The following is a 12,723-nucleotide window of genomic DNA, read 5'->3' on the forward strand; positions in this document are numbered from 1 at the left end:
TATTTCTTGGCAGCAGGCGTTTTCAACCTCTGTTAGCATAGTGGTACATTTGCCACTCGTACACCTATTAACAGGTGCATGTACAAATATATAAGGCAAGTGAAGGATGGCAAACATTATATCGATTATAGCTATTAAGCAGAGTATTTACCAAACAGATACGTTCTGCTGCATTCCTTGCTGTGGGTTGCTGAGTTGCTGCAGGTTGCTGAATAGTTCACTCTCTTTTTGGGGGTCTAATTCAGGGTCAAACATGGATGGCTGTATGTTTTGTGTTGACATTATTTACTGAGTATTTTTATTACTTTGGTTTGTTTATGAGTTCTGCCAGTGTTTTTATGATGAAAACAGTGCGCTCCCTGCAACAACTCCTGGCAGTTGACTAATCAGAGGCAGCCCACATCAGGGGGAGGCGGGGCTCAGGGCGGAGTCTCATTCTGCTTGTTTCTGGCTGATCTGAGAGGATTGGTATAAAATAAATAAAGGGGTATGTGAAAAAATGCTGGAATGATTCCTGCTTTGTGGACTCGCATATTAAAATAATTTAGCCCGAAATGAGCATAATAGTGCCACAAATTTGTAAGTATATCAGGAGTTATAACAGATTCAGGGTCAAAATAAAGACTGAGGAAGTAAAGAAAGTAGATAAACTCATTCTCTATGTTGGACTGGAACACATGTCTCATGCATGGGAGTTGGGTTTCTTCTTGCGTCATCTTCTAACTCCTTGCACAGTTCGTGTTACGAGGTGTTTTCCTGTGAAAGTTTACCATTCGTGCAACCAGTGCATTACTTACCACCCCAAAAGGATTACATGGCAGCTCTAGAGCACAAATATGCATCAGAAAGTAACTATAAAGATTGTATCCAGTGTGTTAAAAACTCACCCAAAAGATTCTTGTTCAAACACCAATATAACAAAATGGGGATGAGAATTTAAGTTAATATTTCAGTGTTTATGGGAAAATTTGTATTTATGGGAAAACTGTTGTATATTGTGGAAACTGTTATGACATACAAAGCCTCTGAGGGGGACATTTTAAACAGATGTGTCTGAAATGCTATGTCCAACCAAATGCATGCGTAGGTAGCTGCATTCTAGTTTTGCTAATAAAAAAAAAAAAAAAAACAGCAGCCACACACAAATATAATTAACAAGCTCTTGAAAGTCAGTTTTAATTATTACCACATTGCCTTGGTGACACAAGCATGTATACCTCAGCATGCACACACTCCCTCTGGTAACTGATATATATGCAACCTTAACCTGTTGCTTCGACTCTCAGCCCCTCTCTCATGGAACCAGCTCCCAGTTTGAGTTCAGGGGATAGACACCCTCTCTACCTTTAGGATAAGACTGAAAACTTGATTTTTTGATAAATCTTTTGTTTCAGGGTGGTTTAGCCATTCCTTTAGTTAAGCATAAGCTTACACTTCAAAGCAACATCCCATGACCCCCCTTCCATTTTCTGTCTCTTTAATTTCCATCTGTAAGCATATACCATTATTGGCATTATGAACGTGTATTCTTCTCTGTCTCAGCAGTTCTCCCTGGCTAAAAGTTATGGTGTTTGTTGATCCCTCTGTTCTGTCTTCTCCACTCCAACCAGTCAAGGCAGATGACTGCTCTCCATGAGCCTGGTTCTGAGGTTTTTCCTTCCTGTTAAAAGTTCTTTTTTTTCCACTGACACCCGCTGGCTCACTCTGGATGGGGGATTGAAAAGCAGAGAATAATCTATGCAATCCATTGGTTTTCTTTATACAATTATTTTCTATATACTGGTTTGTATAAACATGGTTATTTGGACTAATGTGGATTTGTCTTAATTAGGTCACAAAGCACTGGGTTGAATTTGATTATGTCACTAAAACGCTGTGAGATGACTTCACTCAAATAAAACTGAATTTAATTGCATTAGAATTGAATAAAGACATTCCTTGATTCCGAAGTACACTATAAGTTACTGCTGGAACATTGAATGTAAATAAGGCTAAAGTACTATACATGTCCTGGGTGAAATTATATCAGGGGGCCTCTTAAAAGTAGCTGAACTGGTTAATCACTGAACAATAGATTGAAAATATTAAAATTCTTTGCAAAGATGACAAGTTTATTTTTAAGTAAATTAGTTTTAACAGGTTACATGTTACCCATGTGCTGTAAAGATACTGGTGAATCACAGCAACTGTTGAATTCAGATAATTTGGGAATTATAGATAAATATACCTGAGACATCTCAGACTTTAATTTGCAACACATGCTCAGTTATCATCTTTTATCTGAGCAGTCAGCACTTTATGCCCACAAAACCTTACCCTTGCCTTTCTACTACTCTGGAGAATGTAAAACATATTTTACATTATTAATCCAGACATCAGCATATTTTCTGATATTTCCTGCATCTGAAATGCAAATCGTGTACGTATTAGTGAATCTGCAAAAAGCCATGCATCAGCAAGCATTGAGTCAACTATCATTGATTTCAAATTGTTTTTGTCAACAAATGTGTTGGATGCAAATGTTTTGCAGATTAAGACATGAGGTGTGCTTATGGAAATATGACACCAGTTTCAACTTTACTAGAAATATCACATGCTCTCCCTGAGACTTGAGAAGGCTTTACTAAATTTGGTTGCATTAAACCCTTTTAAATGCTACTGGATGAACTGAAAAAATGTGCTCTGGGGTTACACTAAAAGAAGTCATCTTGTTTATCCCTGAACATTTGGACATTTTTTAACTCTACAGCAAAGACAGCATTTACAGCAAATACAGCATTTTCCCAAACTTGTTGAAATTTTATAAAACATATATACACCCGGTAAAATTTTCTATAAGTTAATCTCTGTGGATACAAAGAGGTGCACAGACACATAAGAATATGAATATTTGTCTCATGCAGATGTGTAGGGACAAAACAGATTAGAGCTCTAATGGGCTTTCATGGAATTTTTGCAGGCTTTCTGTTTTGTCGTCCTTCCAGCTGCCTGAGACATGGGCTTTTATGACAAGTAACATTAAAGTAGCGTCAGCTGTTCAAACTCTAAACTTATAGCATCGCTAATGCAAACAAAATCCATTGTGGTCTATTGCCAACAAACTATTATCTGGTTTCAGGTTATACGGTCAGTGGTTGACCATTATAAAGATGCAAAAGCACACACAGATTAGATAAAAATGAAGAGAAGAGGGAGATACTGCAGAAAAGGAGAGCAAAAAATATGGCATCCATGCAGTTGCTGTTGTAGAAAGGTGATCTTTGTATTTGTTGCCCCCCCTCCCACATCAGGGCAGGTGGCTCTCACAATAAGACCTGTTGAGTGAGGTACTTGTGTGAGATTAATAGTTGTGATAAGACTGTAATGAGAGAGCAAGGGAGGAGGCACAAAGAGACAGGAAAAGAGAGAAGACGTACTGCAAGAGAGACGAAAAAAGGGACAGATTTTGGAGGGTAAGCCACCTGGCCATCTGCCAGCACGATGTCAGCAGTCTCTAGATTAGTGGCTATACATTACCCCAGCCTATTAAAATATTACATTCACTGATTGATGCTGACAGTCTGACCAGAGGGTGGTGACTATGTGGGTAAATGTGTCTGTCTTCATTTAGTCCATGTTGCCTCTAAAGCCAGTTTCCACTGCCAAACTCCTACAAACAACAGGACTGCGGATTTCTTGAGGGTTACTGAGACAAGACAAGAGCTTATGGAAAAAGACACATAGAGAGGAAACTAATCATGAATGTGCTTCCCTGCCCTTCAAAGACAATCACTTTCTTTGTGGATATCAATTTGTAAGTGTGATCCTGCTTAATCACCCCTGTTTCTTTTACTATCAGTAGCAGAAGTCTGAGGGGACATTGGCCCTGCAACACAATGAATCCTAATGACACATGACCATCGTATCTTATAATAAACTCCAATCCACCACCTCTCCTGTTATACTTACTCACCCCCTACCAGTACACATTCCCATTTGAACTTGAAAGCTTTGTCGGCTAGATCAGTAAATAATTACATGCAGTCAGGCAGGCAACACGATAATTAAATGTAGAGCGAGTTGAGATATATTGATGGACAGATTCCCATTAACCAAACCAACTTCAATGCAGTTTTCCTGAGGGTAAGTTATGTTCAGACACAAGCTAATCCACCTACAGAACAGTCTGATGCTTATGCTCACAAAGTCAACACAGAGAATGACAGCAGCATTCAGATCAAAAAAGTCCAGCCTGCAGCACAGTTCTAATCATGTCCTTTATGCCTTATCCTTGATCAGGTAGATGTCAACTGCATTAGCTGTATTTCTGCTGAGACCGTTTGCAGCTGTGCTCTTACTGAGATATGCTCAAGGCCAGAGGTAGAACCCTCCATTAAATACAGACACCATCACTATAAGCACTCTTAAGTGAGGCTGTTTGATGGGATGTGCATGTTTGGAGTCATGACCTCATCCTAGTGCACCCAATCCAACTGAATGACCCAGCTCAGGGCTCAGTGGTTCAAGGGAAGGAGCACAGCATGTACAGTATACAGTCTTCTCGCATTATATGTGAAGGGCATCTCATTTACTGCTCTACTGTAGAATGAACTTAGGAGCTGCTATGTAGAGTGGGTTTATTATAAGCTACATGGAAATGTGATTAATGGAAAATGGAAAATCTGTAAAAACCTGGCATCAGAAAAAAATTGGATAGGTGTTAAAAAATAAAATACTGTACATTTAAAAGAAGCTAAACAGATAAAAGAAACATACCAAAAGCATGTGGTTGGTAGATGAGTTGGATAACTAAAGTCATGTAATTTGATTGTCCAGAAGAGAGTAACCATTTTATCAAGCCAGTTTCAAGCAAATTCTAAAATACTGCAAAGACAAAAAGACAAGTTTCCAACAGTTCCACTGATTTGAATAAAATAAACTGCTAAAAATTTGACATTGGGGCCTAGAAACAGAAGATTCAAGGAGAAAAAAATGTGTTTAATTGGAAAGTGTAAGTTTAAGAGGGAGCTTTAAGCTTGTTCATGTGGAAATGTTTAATTTGAAAATTATTCTTCGTGACAGTCAGTACCGCCTCTCTTTCTTCTTTATAAGTGGAAAGACTGATCTTTTGAATTTGTAATAAGCCTGGGACCTATTTCCCATGTATTTACATGTAAACCAGTGTTTCTCAATCCTGGTCCTCGGGGACCCCTGCCTTGCATGTTTTAGAGGTGTCCATCTTTTTGAGTCTTTGCATTGTGTGAGGCAGAAATTAAATAAATGTTTAGATTTCATAGCTAAAATGAAACCTGTGTCTAATAGTAGAAGAGGGACTGTTAGACTGTTAATCTTTTGATTGTTTGGTTTGTAATAAAAAGAAGAAGTTCAACCACAGTTGTTTTGTAGGATTATCCAAATAATTTTATGCTAAGTAGGCTGACTAACTGATTGTTATAGCAGGTTTTAACCTGTTGGAGCTCAAACACTACTTTTAATTGTTTTCTTTAGCAGCACTACAAACAGCTGTGCACTGTGAAATGCATACAAACATATATACACACACAGTATATGCTTTCTTTGTTTTGTAATATATAACACAAATAAGCAGCAGTAATTTAACAGTGTTCTGGGTGTAAACTAAACCAAGTACTTCCTCATCATCAGCCCTAAAAAACACCTGCTGTCAGTTTTAAAATTTATATTTAAATAAATTTGATTTGCAGCGTTTCTGTTTATATAATGAAATGGATAATTACATAAAGTAAATTAAAAGTAACCAGTTTATCCAAACTATTTATTTACCCTGCTTTAAATTACAGTTAAATGACGTTAAAGTGTCAAATATTGCTTACCAGATTATAAGTTTGAGGATATGCAGCATTTGAGTTAAACATTCACTGTATGAATTTTAAAACATGAAATTGTTTTCTAGAACATTTTTCAAAACCAGTCTAAATGTAGCTCAGAAAGCAACAATCTTTCAAAACTAAAACACAGATGCTGTGTTGAAATTACATCCAAAGCTCACTTTTATTGAAATATTAATGCTATTTTGAGTGGCAAAAATGTGCATTTCCCACATATTTCTTCTATTTCTACTGCTTGCATCAGTGCCATACATCATTTATAGTGATTGACATTCTACCTCTGTTTACCACAGTGTCCTTTTTCATGCAGTGTCACATTATTTTCTCCACCTGGTGTCTGCTTTCCATCGTCAGAAGTGGTTGTGAGGCAGGTCTGTATGTACAAATAAAGCCTGTGGTTGTGTTTATGTTTACATGTGTAGGCGTGTGTGGGAAAATTTATACATTTGCAGACAAGTCTTTGTGAAGACTTGTCGAAATCCACTTTGGGAGGCTTTCTATAACTGTATTCCAAGATGTCAACAGATAGTAGTAGTGAGTACAGTTTTCCAGTGAAGATGAGTGTTAAACTCATCTTAACACAAAGGAAATGACAATAAAAAAAAAAAATTGGTTAGTTGGGCCTTTAGTGTTTTACTTCATACCTAACTCGTTCATCCAGTCAGTAGTTAAAAATGGCATTCTCTTACTACTGGAGCTACATATTAGAGAGCAACAAACGTTCCATTAGTGTCTGTTAGTGTGTTTATGTGTCTTTGTGTGTATTCATGTTATGTATCTGTCAAACAGATGCTTTTCCCTCAGACTCTTATGTGTCCTGTGGGAATCCTTCATGTTTATTTCAAAAGATCTAGTATTGCAGTAGTATCTGTACAGCCTGCTCTTAGGACAAAGTGGAGGGGTCATATGTTTGCTTCATCGGTCCCCAGTGTGAACACACATACATTCATCGTGATGCACAATGGTGGATTTATGAAGTGTGAACAGCTGTATCTGCTTGTTCATGTTATTGCAATATCAGCATTTAATGAGGTGTTTGAAGTTTAAAGAGGCACAAAATTTCTTCTCTCCCAATGTGATGTGGTTTTGTTTTTATTAGTTGATATATTAAGAGCTGCACTGCTGATCAAAGTATGGGGAAGACGGCAACTTGTGGCTGCAAACATGAGATCTTAATTTCTGTTGGTAATTCACAGGCCTTAATGTCCGTTGTTTAATAATAACCTTTTTGGCATGAAGCAAAGATGTTTAAATTTTTAGATTAACTAACCCTTTAAATAAAGGTACTTATCAGTTTTCACAATGAACAGCACACACACAAATACACATACAAATATATATATATATACTGTATATATATATATATACTGCTCTCCAGTTTAAAATGTCTTTGGCAAAAATGTTGGAAACATGCCTGCAGTGCTTCTCTGATGAACTGACTTTGCTGAATAGTGATGTGCTTTTCTATGGTACGTCAAACATTTGTTGGGTGGACCTGAGAAGAAAGGGCTCTAAACAAAAACACAAGTGAAACCTAAATTCCAAGCATATTTCTGTCATGTGAGCATGAGTCAACACAATGGATTTGCAGACACTGAAAGCCACAGTTAAATCCCTACACACCATCTGAGCTTCCTGCACAACTTGCAGAGAAAAGGAACATGCTGCAGAGATATCAGTCTTTACGCTGCCACACAGGAAGGGGGCTCATCCTGAATAGTGTTTGTCTCGTCAGCTTGAATAACGACAAAGGGACCTTAAAGAAGGAGACACTGTCAGGTGCAGTCAGTGGCAGGAAATCTCTGCTCAGTGTGTGGCAAAGCTGCAGTAGTTCTCAGCAATGTTATTTCAACACCTGCTGAGGCCACTGGCAGCTCCCGCTTTCATGGGTCCAGTTGTGGTGATGGCAAAGAAGCAGACAGCCAGAACTCACAGTAATGTGTTGTTCTGTGACCTTAGCACTCCATATGCTATCCCTGATTGGAATCAGGACATGCAGGCTAGAAGTGCTGTATCCTCACCATCTGGTTACCTAGCATGGAGACAGCTGGAAATAAAGTCATAAAACAAACTGTTTTTAGTGTCACTCACTCAGTTGTCGCAGCACTTTCAAACAAGTAAGGCACAAGCAAACAAACTTTTGTTCTCATTCAACATATTTCATGACAGGGCTGCTTTTCTGTACCCTGTTTTGCAAATGTGTCATAGTGTTTATGATTTTTTATTTTTATTTTATGTTTGCTTGCAAAATAAAAAAGGACAGTAAAGTCTGTTGGGGTGTAAAGATTAACCAGCAGAAATCAGAATTCAATTCTAGCCTCAAAGATAAACTAAAATGCACTATAATCTAGTTACAACTATGCTGCCATGGACAGTGTCCTTACTATATGCCTGCTGGAAATCCTACTCAGATCTAAAGGTGAAAATGACATATATGCTCCTTGCTTCTGACGTGAACACAAATAAAACCTGTCTGAAAACTTACAGGTTTTTACACTTACACTGGCAATATCCTATCAAATCTGGAAAACTGATTAAATATAGCAGTAATACAGCAGATCTAAAAAGAAATTCACCTGCTCAGACTTTACAGGGAGATTTCTAGATGTTAATGCAGCTAGTGCCAGCAAGAACAACAACAGACAAGATGAAGGTGGTTTTTGAGGATTTTTCTTCAACCACAACCCAGTGAGGGTCATATATAAAAACTCAAGCAGTAAATATTATAATCGTCAAAAATCTGAAGGGTGGCAGGTAAGTGACGCTAATGCTGTAGGTGACGTAGTTCCGGGGGAGACGGCAGATTCAAACTAGGCGCGCCCAAACATTTCTACTTTCATTCGATTGTATTTTGTGCCAACTTAATCAAAATATTCTTTAAAGTAGGACTATAGTGTCTTTAAAAGGTACACTCTGGAGCACAGCGGGGAGGATTTGGCCAGCCTGACAGATTTTATAGATCGTTGTTACGACAGAATCGTCATGGGGAAACCAAACAACACGTCAACCCCCTCCACCGCATCTAAGTCCAAGAGACAGCGAAATGAGGATTCACCTGGAGCTATTTCACCAACGGGGAACGACTCAACAGATGTTCTGATCTCCATAGATAAGAAACTCAGTAGTTTTGATGCGCGTTTGAGTCTGGTAGAAATTCTCCACAAGGAGTTCCAGGCGCTACGTGAATCATTAGAATTCAGCCAGAAGCAGGTGGAAAGTCTGGCTGCAAAAAATGCCGGTCTCAGAGAGACGGTAAAATCCCTCACCGAGGGCTTGACCCGTCTCTCAGATGAAAATAAGAAGATTAAGGAAACGGTGATCGATCTGCAGGCGCGGAGCATGAGAGAGAACCTGGTGTTTGCAGGGATTCCAGAGCAGACGGAGGAGGACCCCGAGACCACGGTGAAAAACTTCATCAAAACCCACCTGAAGCTCCCGGAGGAAACGGTGAAAAACATCTCCTTTCACAGAGTCCATCGGCTCGGCGGGAGGAAACCCGGGTCCAGCAGACCAAGACCCATAGTAGCGAAGTTCGTCAGCTTCAAACAGAAGGAGCAGGTGAAGAACCAGGGCCGCGAACTGAAGGGGACCAACTTCGGAGTAAACGACCAATATCCGAGAGAGATTCTGGACCGACGGAGAGTCCTGTTTCCCATCAGAAGGAAATCTATGGCTAATGGCGCTCGCGCTGTCATCGCGGTGGATAAACTGTTTATTAATGGACAACTGTACCGCGACCCGGACATCACTCCGTGGCTCTTCTGATCCCAGGTGCTGTAAGTCAATCTCTCCAAATGATCACTCTTAACTCGCCATTATAGATCACTGACAGTAGAACACACTGCTCGTCTCACCACAGCCTCTACACCTAGATCGATGTATTTTTTTCTGTTTCACCACTCTTCTCACTTTTCACTTTTCACTATCTTTCTATTTCACGTCTTCACTGTTAATTGTAATCCAGCTCGTAATATCAGCAGCGCACGCAACACCGTCAGGACGCACAGCCGCACCATACATGATACATATAAACACTCGCGTTTACTGTATGAGAGAACACGCAGTAAGGTAGACTACATATACGGACATTTAACATACGGACAAACGCGCGCAATCAGGCTGCATGCAAACACGCGCGAACACGCAAGAGGGGCGCACAAAGACACACGCGTCAGTAACACGCATGAAGCATTAAACCGTTCACAATAACCATGTTAAAAATCGTCTGTTGGAATGTACATGGAGCCGGTTCCAGGGAGAAGAGGTTGAAGATCTTTAATAAATTACAGGAGCTGCAGGCTGACATTGTCTTACTACAAGAGACTCATTTAACAAACTCAACCATAGATCTTCTTAAAACAGCTCAGTTTCCTCATGTTTACTCAGCCTGTTATAATTCTAGGCAGAGAGGAGTAGCTACTCTTATTAATAAGAGACTAAATTTTGACATAGATAGCACAGTAGTGGATCCGGAAGGCAGATTTCTGATAACTTTATTATCTATTTGTAATATCAAATTATGTATTACCAATGTGCACGGCCCCAATGCAGATGATTCCTCCTTTTTCCACTCCCTGTTTGCTACACTCCAGAATTATTCAGATAACAGAATAGTGCTAGCTGGTGATTTTAATGTAGTCTTGACTGAACAAGATCGCTGCAGCACATCAGGTAGTCATCGAGTCTGGCAGTCGTCAGAAACTATCAAACAGTACATGAAGGATTTTGGTCTTTGCGATGCTTGGCGCTCTCACCATCCTAAACTAAGAGAATACACCTTCTTCTCTTCAGTTCACCACTCCTTCTCTAGACTAGATTATATTTTAAATAGTAATTCACTAATGGGCGACATTTCAGAGACTCAGATACATCCAATCAGCATCAGCGATCACGCACCAGTTTCATTCAGTCTGAGAATCAAAAATAATAAACCGATTGGTAAAAGCTGGAGATTTAACACCTCTTTATTGAAAGATCCTGAGTTTATTGATTATTTTAAAAAAGAATGGTCAATTTATATAGAAAAAAATGACATGCCTGAAACTTCAGCGTGTCTCCTTTGGGAAGCAGGAAAAGCAGTAATGCGAGGGAAAATAATTTCCTTCTCCTCACATAAGAAGAAGAAGGAAACAGCAAGAGTTTTAGAATTAGAACTCAGGATTAAATCATTGGCTTACCGCATTTCCCCCGAAGAGCACACAATGAATAATATAAGGAAAACTAAATTGCAGCTTAAAGAAATTATAGATAAAAAAACACAGTTTTTAGTGCAAAGACTTCGCTTGGAGAACTTTGAACATAGTAACAAATCTGGAAAGTTTTTAGCAAATCAACTAAAAACAAACAAGGAGAAAACAACAATCTCCTCTGTTAAAGATCAAGACGGAAACATCAGCCATGACCCAGACAAGATAAATGACACGTTTAGAAGCTTCTATAAAACATTATATGAATCACAGATTAATCCAACAGATGAACATATTGAACAATTTTTAAACAACATTAATCTACCAAAACTAAAAAATGAAAATAAAATAACTTTAGATGCACCTATTACTGTAGATGAACTCCACGAAGCTCTCCAACATATGCCCAACAATAAAGCCCCGGGTCCAGATGGTTACTCAGCAGAATTTTACAAGGAATTCTGGACAACGCTAGCTCCTACATTTTATAATATGTTGTTAGAAATACAGGAAAAACAAAAAACACCGCAAAATATGAACTTAGCTAATATAACACTATTGCTAAAACCAGGCAAAGACCCCACACTTCCATCCAGTTACCGTCCCATATCTTTAATAAATGTAGACCTGAAAATAATTAGTAAAGCTCTTGCCAGAAGGATAGAAAAAATAACCCCTCTTATAATACATCCGGACCAGACAGGTTTTATAAAAGGTCGACATTCATCTACTAACACGCGTAGACTAATTAACCTCATAGATTACTCTACTTTACATAATCTAGAATCCACAATCATTTCTCTAGATGCAGAAAAAGCCTTCGACAGGGTAAACTGGAAGTTTCTATTTGCAACACTAGACAAATTTGGGTTTGGACCTGCTTTCATAGAGTGGATTAAAATATTATATAATAACCCAAATGCATGTGTGAAAACCAACGATCAAACTTCTCCAAGCTTTCGCTTACAGAGAGGCACCAGACAGGGCTGTCCACTCTCCCCCTCACTTTTTGCCATTTTCATAGAGCCGTTAGCAGCTGCTATTAGACAAAATATAGAAATTAAAGGAATCCAGGGCAAAAACATAGAACATAAAATAAGTCTTTATGCAGATGATATATTACTTTTCCTTCAGAACTCACAAACATCACTCTCTGAGACAATCACAGTTATTAATAAGTTCTCATCAATATCTGATTATTCTATTAACTGGTCTAAGACTACAGCCATGTCCATCAACTGTGACCTACAAAACATCCCTAATATCAAAATACAGACAGGAAACATTAGATATTTAGGTATAAATATTTCCCCCAGATTATCAGATTTAACAAAATTAAACTATGTTCAGCTACTAAAAACAATAGAAGATGATCTCTTACGGTGGAGGCGCTTACCCATCTCACTAATGGGGAGAGTTGCCACCATTAAGATGATGATTCTACCTAAAGTTAATTATTTATTTTCAATGATACCCACTAAACCCTCCACCAGTTGGTTTAAATCTCTGGACTCTTTCATATCCAAGTTTCTTTGGAAAAACAAGCCGTCACGTATCAGTCTTAAAACCATACAGCAGACTAAAGATAGAGGAGGACTGGATCTACCAAACTTTAATCACTACTTTATAGCTAACAGGCTGCAGTACATCTCAATGTGGCTCAAACCCAGTTATCTGGATGAGCCGTGGCT

The sequence above is a fragment of the Melanotaenia boesemani genome, chromosome 19 (genome assembly GCF_017639745.1).
Source record: "Melanotaenia boesemani isolate fMelBoe1 chromosome 19, fMelBoe1.pri, whole genome shotgun sequence".
Taxonomy (NCBI): Eukaryota; Metazoa; Chordata; class Actinopteri; order Atheriniformes; family Melanotaeniidae; genus Melanotaenia; species Melanotaenia boesemani.